This window comes from Myotis myotis, unplaced genomic scaffold (assembly GCF_014108235.1).
Source record: "Myotis myotis isolate mMyoMyo1 unplaced genomic scaffold, mMyoMyo1.p scaffold_m19_p_11, whole genome shotgun sequence".
NCBI lineage: Eukaryota > Metazoa > Chordata > Mammalia > Chiroptera > Vespertilionidae > Myotis > Myotis myotis.
Genome location: NW_023416315.1, coordinates 39,617,274 through 39,630,073, shown reverse-complemented (window position 1 = coordinate 39,630,073; position 12,800 = coordinate 39,617,274). Strand labels below are relative to the sequence as shown.

Below are 12,800 nucleotides of genomic sequence, written 5' to 3'. Positions count from 1 at the left end.
CCCAGAAAATGAAATCAGAGAGGCAGAAGTCTGGGACAGGTTCGCAATCAAATGGGAAGAATTCAAGATGAGTTACTAAACTGAGGACAGAACTACCTGATGTCAGATTCAGAAGAGAGACAGAGAAATTACTCTCAAGACTCAGACTTGCTTGAAAATGGACAGAAATGGAGAAGAGGAGTCACATACAGAAAGGACAGTGTCCAAGTTAAGAATCCTGAGATGTTCCAGCCTCTGACTAGGAATCTATGGTAGAATGTAGCAAGATGCCTGACAGTGTGCAATATATTTTGTGAACATGAATAAATATATGTCTGTTTTACAAAACATGTTGGAAACAAAGCCAAAGCTCCAGCTTCTCTGTATTGAAGTCCTCTGTCATTTGTCTGTCTTCCTCACCAGAATCTAAATCTCAGAATACAGGAAATTTGGGTATTGTTTTATCCTTATCTCACTAGAATGTCTCCATCTCCTAGTATGGAACATAATGCCCATCAAAATAGTTTTTTAATGTTGACTGAATTAGTGAATATTTAACTAACTCACCATACCATAATCTTCTGTTCTTTCAACAAGTTGTGTTTTTTTTTTTTGAGTAGCCATTATATGGGTATTGTTGTAGGCAGCAGTGAATAAGATAGTTTCCAGTATTAAGACAAAAATTTTTTTTAATTTTTAAAAATATTTTTCAAATACAGTTTACATTCAATATTATTTTTGTATCAGTTTCAGGTGTACAGCATAGTGGTTAGACAACCATATACTTTACAAAGTGATCCTCTGATATTTCCACTACCCACTTGGCACCATACATGGTTATTGCAATACTAGAGGCTCGGTGCATGAAATTTGTGCACATGGGGTGGGGAGAGCAGTTTCCTCAGCCCAGCCTGCACCCTCTCCAATCCAGGACCCCTTGGGGGATGTCTGACTGCCAGTTTAGGCCTGATAAACTGGCAGTCGGACATCCCTCTCACAATCCTGGACCGCTGGTTCCTAATCGCTCACCTGCCTGCCTGCCTGGTCACCCCTAACAGCCCCCCACCCCAACCAGGTCACCCCCTTACTGCCTCTGCGTGCTGACCTGATTGCCCCTAACCAACCCCCGCCCCACAATCAGCCTGGTCATCCCTAACTGCCCCCCGCTGCTGGCCAGATTGCCCCCAACTGCCCCCTCCCTGCCATCCTGGTCACCCCTTACTGCCCGGCCTGGTCACCCCTAACCCCCCCCCCCCCCCGCCAGCCTAGTCACCCCATGCAGCCTGCTGTTCAGTCATTTGGTCATCCCTCACTAACCCCCTGCCAGCCTAGTCGCCCCACGCAGCCTGCTTGTTCAGTTGTTTGGATATCCCTCACTAACCCTCCTGCTGGCCCAGTTGTAGGCAGCCATTTTGTGAGGATGTGAGAGTCAATTTGCATATTGCCTCTTTATTATATAGGATTATTTATTATATTCCCTATTCTATATTTACATTTTTGTGACTATTTTGTAACTACTCATTTATACTTCTTAATCCCTTCACCTTTTTTACCCATTCCTTTAACCCCTCTCACTTCTATCAACCATTAGTCTGTCTCTGTATCTATGAGTGTTTCTTATTTGCTTGTTAATTTATATTGTTCTTTAGATTCCACATATAAGTGAAATCATATGCTATTTGTCTTTCTCTGACTAACTTAATTGACTCAGCATAATACCCTTTGGGTTTATCCATGATGTCACAAATACCTAGATTTTGTTCTTTTTTATGGCTAATATTCCAGTATATATTACAGCTTTTTTATGCACTCACATACTGATGCGCACATGGATTGCTTCCATATCTTGGCTATTGTAAATAATGCTGCAATAAATATAAGGGCCTATATATTCTTTTGAATTAGTATTTTTGGGTTTCTACAGAAATGGAATCATTGGGTCATAAGGCAGTTCCATTTTTTATTATTTGAGGAACTTCCACACTGATTTCCACAGTGGCTGCACCAATCTGCATTCCTACTAACAGTGCACAGTGTCCCCTTTACTCCACATCCCGGTCAACACTTTATTGTTGATTTATTGATGATCACCATTCTGACAGGTGTGAGGTGATATCTCATTGTGGTTTTTATTTGCATTCCTCTGATTATTAGTTTTGTTGAGCATCTTTTCTGTTGGCCTTCTGTATGCCCTCTTTCGAGAAGTGTCTATTCAGATCCATTGCCTATTTTATAATTGTATTGTTTGGTTTGGTTTTGGAAGACACACAATTTAGAGACACAGATAATGAACATTTAAATTTCAGCATAGGCTACACAGAAATTTGCATGAGTCTGTATGGGAAAACAAGTACAGTAAATATTAATTCTACCAGATGTTCTTGATGTTTCAAAAAGGAAGAGCTTTTGAGCAAAAGAAGGAATTAGGTTTTCTGTAGGCATGAACCAGGAGAAGGGTGTTTTCAATCCAAGAAAACACTGACAGCAAAGCCATGTCACAAAGTATAGCATCTTAGGGAATGGTCTGGTAAAGCTAAAGGGCCCAGGAATGGGGGAATGAGAAAAGATGGGACTGAGAAAGTGATATGAAGCTAGATTGTGAAGGGTCTAGAACAGTGGTTCTCAACCTTCCTAATGCCGTGACCCTGTAATACAGTTCCTCATGTTGTGGTGACCCCCAATTTCATTGTTACAAATTGAACATAATTGAAGCATAGTGATTAATCACAAAAACAATATGTAATTATATATGTGTTTTCCGATGGTCTTAGGCAACCCCTGTGAAAGGGTCGTTCGACCCACAGGTTGAGAACCGCTGGTCTAGAATAACATGCTAAAGAGCTTGGATTTTAATGTAATTGCCCACAGGGAAGCATACATGACTTCCTGGTCAGAAACAGGAGAATCAACACACCTTACAGTTGGAATGTTCTTTGGGGATCATATAACAACCTTGAACGAAGATGTGGTATTTTCTTCATTTCTTAGAACTTATGATTATAGTAAAGCATGTCTTGAAAGTAAGTAAAGAACATACATAAAATGTCATTTATACTTCTAACATAATATTAAAATATTAGAAATTGAACCAACATTTACCCTTCTTTTTAGCTGAAACTTATTCATCCTCCAGCCCTAAAAGTTTGTTAATCTATTTTGGGTATGGTTAATATACATTTTTCAACATGTATATAATGTGTTTCTTGAAAAGTTACACATAAATTATTTATTTAGTTAAAATAATATGCTTTTTTTGTTCATATATCATTTGCTAAAATGAATAATGCCCCCCTTAATTTAGCTTTTGTGAATATGTAGAATTTTATATATAAAGATATATTGATAGCATTTAGGGGAAATGCAAATACTAAAAAGTGAGATAACTGATTTTCTAGGGATAAAAATTTAAGACAGTTTTTGAAGTTGAAAGAAATGTTAAATAATTTAGTATCTTCATGGTTTTATTTGTAATGTGCTCAGCACACAGTAGGTGTGTAAAAGTCTTTTCATGAATAAATTCATACTGATGTTTATGAATTTTGTTTCTATAAGAGTTAACTCCAGTTTTTTGTCCATTTTGTTTAAATACAAATAAACTTATAAGTATTTGAAGATCTTAAAGTGTGTCTAACCAATTCTTTAAAATCACGTAATATTTAGTAACTCAATAACTTATTTGATGATGGGTGATGATAAAGACAAAGAAAAATGTTGAAATAACAAACATAAGACAGATTGAACATAAATTATTTACAATTGATGATAAATATTTTGAAAGGTAAATTAAAATGTACCAAACTACGTAGAATATTATTCAGCTTTTAAAATTATAGTCATAGTGGTAAATTGCATTGATAAGTACATGTGATCATGTGAAAAAAGTATAATATTCTGCTTGTGCATATAAAATATGAATATAAAGAAAAATACATTAAACTGGTATATACCTGGTTTAGGAGCGAAAACTGGTTTTATAAATTTTATTGTATATTTAATAAAGTTAGTTACTTTACAGTTTTATAGCCATAGTAGTTTTCACTATAGTTCCAACCTCAGACTCCCGTTAGACTTTCCTCTGTAGATAATAGTATATGACGAAGAGTCAAATAGCAAGCCAGCTAAACTTATATACAGCCACAGAACATTTTATAATTTAACATTTAATAATAAGAAGTGCTGGTAAATTAACACTAGAAATAACAGTGTCCAGATGAGTAAGATAGAGCATGAAAACATAATGTAGCCCAAGTAAGTAGAAGAGCTAAAGTAATCACATTAGAATAAGGATTTGAGAGTCCAGATTCTTCCTTCACCTACTGCTTATCTCAGTACATTTTCCCAGAAGCTGCTTTTTTAGTCTTTTTTTTTTTTATTATAACATAACCTCTTTTCCTATGCCAGCACTAACTGCTCTGTGTTGTTATGTGGGTGAAGAGGATGGAGGCATGGCAAGAAAGACATGACTGTTTTCCAGTTTGATCCATTTAACTGTAGCTCAACAGTTCATGGCTGATGGGAAGTCTTCACGGTAAATAATTTATTTTATTACCTCACCTCATCCCGCAGATACCTCCTGATCATGGTAGGTGCTAGTCTACCTGTGAGAACGTAATACAATACACAGGGGTCCACTGCCCACCTACCAGGATCTGAAACGTTCACAAGAGAAATTAAGATTTTTGACTATCTCTGTCTTGTCTGCAGCTTAAGGATAAAGAAGAGAGGCTGGTGAGACAAAAATCATTTCCATTTATCTGTACCTTTTATATTTATAATGCAGGGTGAAAATAAGCTTTGAAAAGGAGATATATGTGAAGAAAATTAATTTGTAGAATTTTTATATTCTCTGCACAAACCTCTGAGACCTGTAACCAGCTTAGTATGTGGTCATTTTACATAAATATTTTCCAAATACATAAATCCATATTTATATATTTGTGTCAACTAAAACAACTTGTTTTATTTTTAATTTTCTTTCACTTTCTTTGTGATTTTCCTGGCGATACTTCACCATTCAATAAGCTTTGCATTTTGAACTCTTTTTTTTTTCAGTAGCTTCCAACTTCTACCTTCATTTTATTTCTTTACTTGAAATGTTACCAGGTAGTACCAGAAAAGAAAAGTGTGTATATCTGTGGGGAGGTGAAAGGGAGGCAGAGAGAGGAAGACTGCTGAGGGGGAAAATGAGAACTAAAGTGAATGCTTCCCTTGTTGGCTTTTAGCACAATTACCATCCCTTAGGAAATACGCAGGGAAGAGTTAACTCTGAGTAAAGGAGCCAGCCCCCTTTAGGCCCAGGGAGCTGACTGTTGGGGCTATGAAGGATGTTGAATTGGAAGGCTGGTCTCTGCGTCATGTAGCGGATGGTCTGCTCCGAGAGCCAGACAGAGAAAGCATAGCTGGATGAGAGTAGCCTCAGACAAGGAAGCCATGTAGCGGATGGTCTGCTCCGAGAGCCAGACAGAGAAAGCATAGCTGGATGAGAGTAGCCTCAGACAAGGAAGCCACGTTTAGCATTTGCATACTTTTCCTGCAAAAGAGGTTTAATCCAAAGAAAGAAGGAGTTTTCAGCATTGTCAGGCAGGCTTTGTTCAGGGTGAAGAGCAGAAGGAAAGCTGCTGAAGGGGCTTTCTCAAAGCCTTGGTCTCAGCCTTGAGGTGGTTCTACTGAAGTTATATTCTTGGGGGATGTTTGCACACTATTGTCCGTTTGAAGATCTTCTAAACCCAAAGGGCTCAAAGTGTCCCCTCCTCTGCCAGCACAAAGGAAGGGAATTTGTGTGGTAGAAATGACTCGTGTTGCAAACTGAACCCATGCACCTTTTGTTCTTGCACAAAATACTCTGAAGTTCCAAGGATGCCTTTTCGAGCTGGACTGAGTGAGTCGTACCATAAACGTGTTTGCAGGCTAGAAAACAAGGGGAACAAAACCAACCCGCGCTTGTGTCTATCTTTGCCAGCTCATAGAAGGCCTTCATGTAATTCCCAAAAAAAGATGGCTCAAAAAATATGGCAGAGAAAAAAAAACAACTTTTGACTGGCTTGGGTCATTTTTGCCCTATTTCCTTACAAAATGTTTGAGATTGAAGCACTTAGCAGAGTCTAAAGTTGAGGCAGATTATTTGGACCAAGAAGCAGTGCAAGTTTTCTGACCACACCACCAACCTTGTCTTTTGTCTGGCAACAGGAGCTTATGATTGTGGTCTGTATCTAATCTTCAAAACTGTACCTTTTTTCCTCAACTATGAGGGGCCACTCTTCAGCATATGTTTTTCTGACAATCTACACATTTATGGTGAGGATGTGTAACTGCAAACCTGCTTACATAGTAAATGATCACAATATTGATAGGTCGGAAATCAGGACTTGTTTCAACTTCACTAGTTGGTTTGAACCTAAGTACCTATACTATAATCCTTATACTTCAGGGAAGTATGTACTAAAAACACAGAACCGGAGTTTGGAACATAGCAATGTACTAGTTTTTTAAGGATAATATGGGCCATTGGGAGTGCCTTTTAAATTTATGATCTTCCACATGGAGCTTAATCCTTTAAAAAATAGGGTATCTTAATACATTATATATATAATTGAAAACTTACAAATTAAACATTGCTTGTAGCTTATCAAGCAAGATATATAATAAAACTTGACCTGGGAGGTTAGAAAAAAAGTACATGTATTTATACAAAGCAACTAATGTAACTTTATATTTTTAAGGGTATTGCTTTATCAAATTTTTTTTATTGTTGATCCTTTTGCTGTATTTTTTGGCTCATTAGGAGAGCTGCATGGAAGACCCTATACAAATTCAAAATAAAACTAAGTAATGAAAAAATCTGTCTAAGGGCCTAAAAGACAGGGAAATGCCCATCTGAGTTGCGAAATAATGCCAAAACCTGTAACGTGTAAAAAGAAAGAGAACGCTTACTTTGAAATTAGCATGAGCCAGCTTCGGAGATAAAAGTCCTGCCCTCTTCGCTGATGGAGTAATTAGGAAACCTTTTATCACGGTAATCATATTTTTGGGTTTCCACTGATGTTGTAATGCCAGTGATTGTGGATCACAGGTGAGGTTGGAAACTTAAGACATTGGCAATGGCGAGATAAGAGCTTTCTGAAGTTATCAATGAGTGGATAAAAATGGTGCTGGCTACTTTCCTAAATACGTTATTTTTTGTTATGGTTGAGAAGCTTGTCTCTGATCTAAGCACACTCTGCTTTGCTGGATACGGTGCATTTCTTTCTCCTGCTTTGCATTTTTCCCTGTGAGAAGCGTGTCTGAATTGGGGGGACCTGAATATACCTCTTTGTTGCTGAGCTTGTCAAGCACAGCGCTGTGTTCTCTTTCCCACCAGGAAGGTCAGGCCACTGGGGGCCAATCTGTTTTCTGAAATGAACCCTACTGTCTGTCCCTGGTGTCTGACAGATTGAAACAGTTGTCTGTGTTACTGCGCTTTCAATGCCTACTAAATGCCTCATTTTCTGGGGGGAAAGTAATATGTATAGGCTACATTGAAAAGATAAAATTTTTAGGAAGGACTGGACTTTGGATGTTAATATTTACCTAAAAGGCAAATTTAATTAACTTTCTAAGAACATATTTACAGATTCAGGAAGTTTAACTGTATGCACTGTGTACACACACACACACAGACACAGAGAGAGAGAAAGAGAGATAAGCTTTCACTTGTGAGCTGTATTCCTAAAGACTTATATTGTGGGGGTTTTAAAAATTGGAGTCTTAAAATTATGACATATGGAACTTTCAATAGTAGACTTGTAGAAGTAAGAGCCTTTTGTTCACGTAGATTTCAGTTTCATGTATTTTGATGGGTGGGTATGTATAAAGCCTGAAGAAATTTGTACTGTGCTGAGTCTCACTTCAATACTCTCCAGATAATTGAGCTAATTAAATCTTTACCAACATTAACACAACTCCAGCATTCCTTGGATAGTGGATAATTATTGCATGAACATGGCAAGCTTAAACTAAACAGACGAAAATAGAGTTCTGTGCGATGGGTATTGAGCTTATTCTTTATTCATCTTTTGATAAGGTTTAATTAAAACTGCCTCTCTCCATTGTGGTCAGAATGAATGTGCTTGTTTTCTTAGTGAAAAGCAAATTATTCACTTCAGCCATGGTTCAGTAATCAAAGCCTTTGCAAAGTTTTGGGTTATAGTGTAGCTGTGGGGATATAATTGCTGCAATTCTGTATGAAGGCTTTATCTTTTTTTACTACTTTCTCTTGTTTATTTTTGTAGAAAGAAATTTATAAAAGCCCATTTTGTGACTTGGTGTGGCAGTACATATGTTTAAACCCTTTTTATAGACTTAACATGGCTGGATTTTTCAAGGTGTATTTTTTACAGCCTCTTGGTAATGAAAGGTGAAAAGGGACAGGCATTTAAAGATGGCATTTGAGATGATCTTTTAAGTTAGTGAAGAAAGATCAATAAAATCTTTAAATCCTGTGGCTGCCACTGGATTGACATATGAGTCAACAATCCTAAGGGTGGGAAAGTCATAGACATTTGCAATTTTTCTGCAAATAAATATTTGCATTCTCTTTTACTTTCCTTAAGTCCACCAGAAATATTTTTTTGTATTGTTCTTTGAAAAGAGGTTGGTTTTTTGCCCCTTATGTTGGTGATAATTTTACAACATGAATAGATTTTACTATATATATTAATGACAACTTATTTTGAAACTTATTGTCATGAGTGTGCTGTGATTTCTTTTCTTTTCCTTTTGTGTTAATAAGTGGGAGCTTACAAGGATACAGGATGTTTTATGAAACCAAGGACAAAAATAAAAATAGGCCTCGGGTATAAACTGGAAGCAGGGGCTTATGCACAGACGGGCTTTCTCTCCTTCAACATCTTTTTTTTTGTTGCCTTGATTCTGACTTTCCCTGCTTCTCTGGTCCATGTGGTGAAACCAAGTTGACTTGCCCCATGATTTGTCATAGAGAAAAGACCAGGCATCACTCTAGGTCAGCATTCCCAATCCCTCCGAAGGGAATCTGCCCTTTGCAGATCAAAAGAATCAGTCCTACATCCTAATTTTAGGTGTTGTAACGTCTTACTTCTTGCTGCACTCTTTCCTCATCAGTTCCTTAAAAAGGGAAGAAAGAGAGACAAAAGCAGAAGTTTCTTTGGAGAATTATTGTGAGGGTGAAGTCATTGAATGCAGTGTTTTTCACCTCCCCAATGGATAGTGATATTCATCTAGTGGTCTAGAAATAGTATTTCTTAAATAGAATAGATTAGATGAGAAAGGAAAAACCTCAGAGGTCACATGGTATAATAAGAATAAATGTTGTTTCAAGAAATCTTTGTTTCAGTTGTGTGTGTGTGTGTGTGTGTGTGCGCGCGCACACACACACACACAAAGTGCACCTATATTGAGTCACTTAATAAAATGTGTTTTTATAGTCAGTGGTGGCCAAAACAAGTTTGAAAGCGAGTGACTGCTCCTCAGATCCATTTCAAGGTTTCTCTTGAGAGGCAGGGGGAGGGGAGGCAACACTGGGCAGGGCTCCAAGCCCATCTCTCTCCCCCCATCAAAGTAGCTCTACTTTAATCTGCTTTATACTTTCTGTTTCTTAAGATACCTTTTAAACAAAGGATGCAGTGGCCAAAAGTTTGAATAAATGATTTCCCAGGTCCCTTCCTGGGATTTTCAGAGCTAAGTACAGTAGCCACAGGAACCAGATCAGCATTATTTTGGTTTTCTGTACTAGGGAGGGCTTGGGAAACCATCCAGTCCTCAGTTATTTGGGTGTGGGTGTTTTTTTTTCTTTCTTTCTTTCTAAAGTTGACATGCAGTTTCCCTACTTAATCCCATAAAAAACTTTGAGACTTAGCATATAACCAGGACAGCACTAAATCTGAATGGACTTTAAACAGCTTTACAATTTAAAAAGGGGAGAAAGCAGCGACTCCCTCTCCCTGCACTTTTTTTTGTTCAATTCTTTAGGGAGGAATGAAAAGCAGAAATGAGCAGTGGTGATCTGAGTGAGAGGTATCCGGGCAGCCACCTCACATGCCCGAATAAGGTCCCAGGAGAACTAGGCATCATAGAAACAATCTCTCTAATAGAAATAAATAGTAAGAGAGCAAAGACTAAATTAGAAAAACAAGCTGACTTCTCTGGAAGTGCTTTTTATATGACCTCCTTTGGAAAGTGGAAATAAGTTTAGCATTGGCTTTTTCTGCCCTAGACATTGTTGGGAGGGAGGGGATATGAGTGACCCAGACTGAAAGCTGGGATCTGGTATTGAGCTCCTTTGTTTAATGATGAGTTCTGTTGTGCCTATCTGCAAAAATGTGAAGCAGTTATGGGCTTCCTTTATTTGGACACTACGTTGGTGAACCTTTTACTGGTCATTCGTTGCATTAACTCCACTCAGCACAGGAAGTTCTTTAACTGAGGAAGCCGTGTAGGGTAGAGATTAAGATCTTTGGCTTGGACCAGCAGCCTGCATTTTGATCCTTCGCTGCACAGCTTACTAGCTCTGTGACCTCAGCTAAATCTGAACCTTTCTAAGTCTGAGTTTCTCCTCTATAAATAAGGACTAGGAATAGTGCCTATCTTATCAGCTTGTTATGAATATTCAATGGGATGGTACATGGAAAGCATTTAGCACAGTGGCTGGCTTGGCTCATAACAACTGCTTAATAACTGTTATGGATCCTAAATTTCATGAAGTTTATGATAAATAAAAGATTTAGTTGAACTCTTTTATGATATCTTTTGTAAATTTGTCTTTCCATTTCCTTTACCTAACACAAAATAATCAAAAAAGCTAGACATCCTTGTGGGCTCCACCTCCTGCCGACTCTATGAATGAGTGATGTCACCATGTCCTGTCCTCAACAGCCCTGAACAGCTCCTCCATGCCTATGGTCCTTATGAAGTGAGTCCGTTTCATAACTAGTCTTCCTCTTTCCCTGCCTTCTTCTAGTTTTCTCAGCATGAGAGTCTTTTCCGAAGAACCCTACGTTCTCATAATGTGCCTGAAGTAGGGCAGCTTCCTTTTTGTCACATTTGCCTCCAGAGATGTTTCAGGCTCAGTTTGCTCTAGGACCCACCTCTTGGTCTTTCTGGTGGTCCAGGGTATCTGTAGAATTCTTCTCAAATGAATCAATTTTTTTCCTATCAGCCTTCTTTATTATCCAAATTTCACATCTGTACATAATCATTAGGTATAAATGATCTTAGCCTTGGTCTCGCTAATGACACATCTTTACCCTTCGTGACCTTTCCTAATTCTTCCATTGCTGCCCTTCCAAGTCTCAGCCTTCTCATGATTTCTTGGCTGCAGTCTTCATTTGAATTGAGGACTGAACCACGGTAAGCGAAATCTTTACCAATTTCAGTGTCTTCATTGTTAAAGTTGTGTATTTCTTCTGGAGTCATAATTTTTGCCTTTTTGAGATTTAAATGCAGTCCTGCTTTGGCATTTTCTTCTTTCGCTTTCCTCGGAAGTTGTTTCAAATCATTGCAATTTTCTGCCAGTAAGATGGTGTTATCTGCATATTTTATGTTATTGATATTTCTTCCACCACTTTTCACTGCTCTTTCCTTTGAATCTAGCCCAATTTTTTATATGCTGTGTTCTGTGTATAGATCAAACAAATAAGGAGATAAATACACCCTTGTTTTTTATGACACCTTTGCCTACAGGAAATCATTCTGTCCCTCCATGTTCTGTCCTGACAGTGGCTTCCTGTCCACAATACAGGTTACACATCAGGACAACCAAGTGCTGAGGCATGGCCATTTCCTTCAGAGCAACCCATGGCTTTTCATGATCCATGTACCAAAGGCTTTACTGTATCTATAAAACGTAGACTAACCTTCTTCTGAAATTCTGTTTTTAAAGTATATGTTTGTCGATTTCAGAGAGGAAGGGAGAGGGATAGATAGAAACATCAATGATGAGAGATAATCATTGATTGGCTACCTCCTGCACACCCCACACTGGGGATTGAGCCTGCAACCCAAGCATGTGCCCAGAATGGATAACAAACCATGACCTCCTGGTTCATAGGTTGACACTCAAGACTGAGCCATGCCAATTGGGCCTCTTCTGAAATTCTTTGTAGCACTCCAGCATCCAACGAGTGCTTACAACTAGATCACAAGTGCCTCTTCCTCTTCTGAATGCAGCTTGAACATCTGGCATTTCTTTCTCCATATAGGGTAGAAACCTTTGTTGGATCACCTTGAGCATCACTTGCTTGTGTGGGAAATTAGAACAATAGTTCTGTAGTTTTTGCACACCTTGACATCTCTTTTCTTGAAAAGTGGGATATGTATTGAACATTTCTATTCTGTGGGCCATTGTTTTGTTTTTCATATTTCTTGACATTCTTGTTAGGATTTTGACAGATTCAGTCTCTGTAGCTTGAAATAATGCTATCGGTATCCCACATTCCCCTGGTGATTTACTTCTCAGTACTTCCAATGCAGCTTTCCTTCCATTCTAGCATTACAAGTTCCTCCTCATAGGAATCTTCATCAGAGGTATCTGTCATCCTTTTGTCTCTTCTGTACAGATTTTCAGTCCATTGTTTCCACCTTCCCCTTATTTTCTCCTGGTCACATAATGAGCTTCCTTGTTGCTAGTTCAGCAGTCCTAAGCTAGATTAGAATTTCCCTCTTATTTCTTGAATCTCCTGGTAGAGATCTCATACTTTTCCATTCTTGTGATTCTCTTCTATCACCTTACTATTGACTATTATAGTAGTTCTCTGTCTCTGTGGTAGTCATTGAAAAACTGCACTCAGGATTCTAACCTTGCTTCTGTC

General features: G+C 38.2%; 1 protein-coding gene across 2 annotated transcripts in view; it reads left to right on the top strand.

Annotated features, from left to right (window-relative positions):
• CDK14 (cyclin dependent kinase 14) overlaps positions 1 to 12,800 on the top strand; it is a 531,041-nt gene that overhangs the window by 463,098 nt on the left and 55,143 nt on the right. The gene's annotated exons all lie outside the window — the stretch shown is intronic.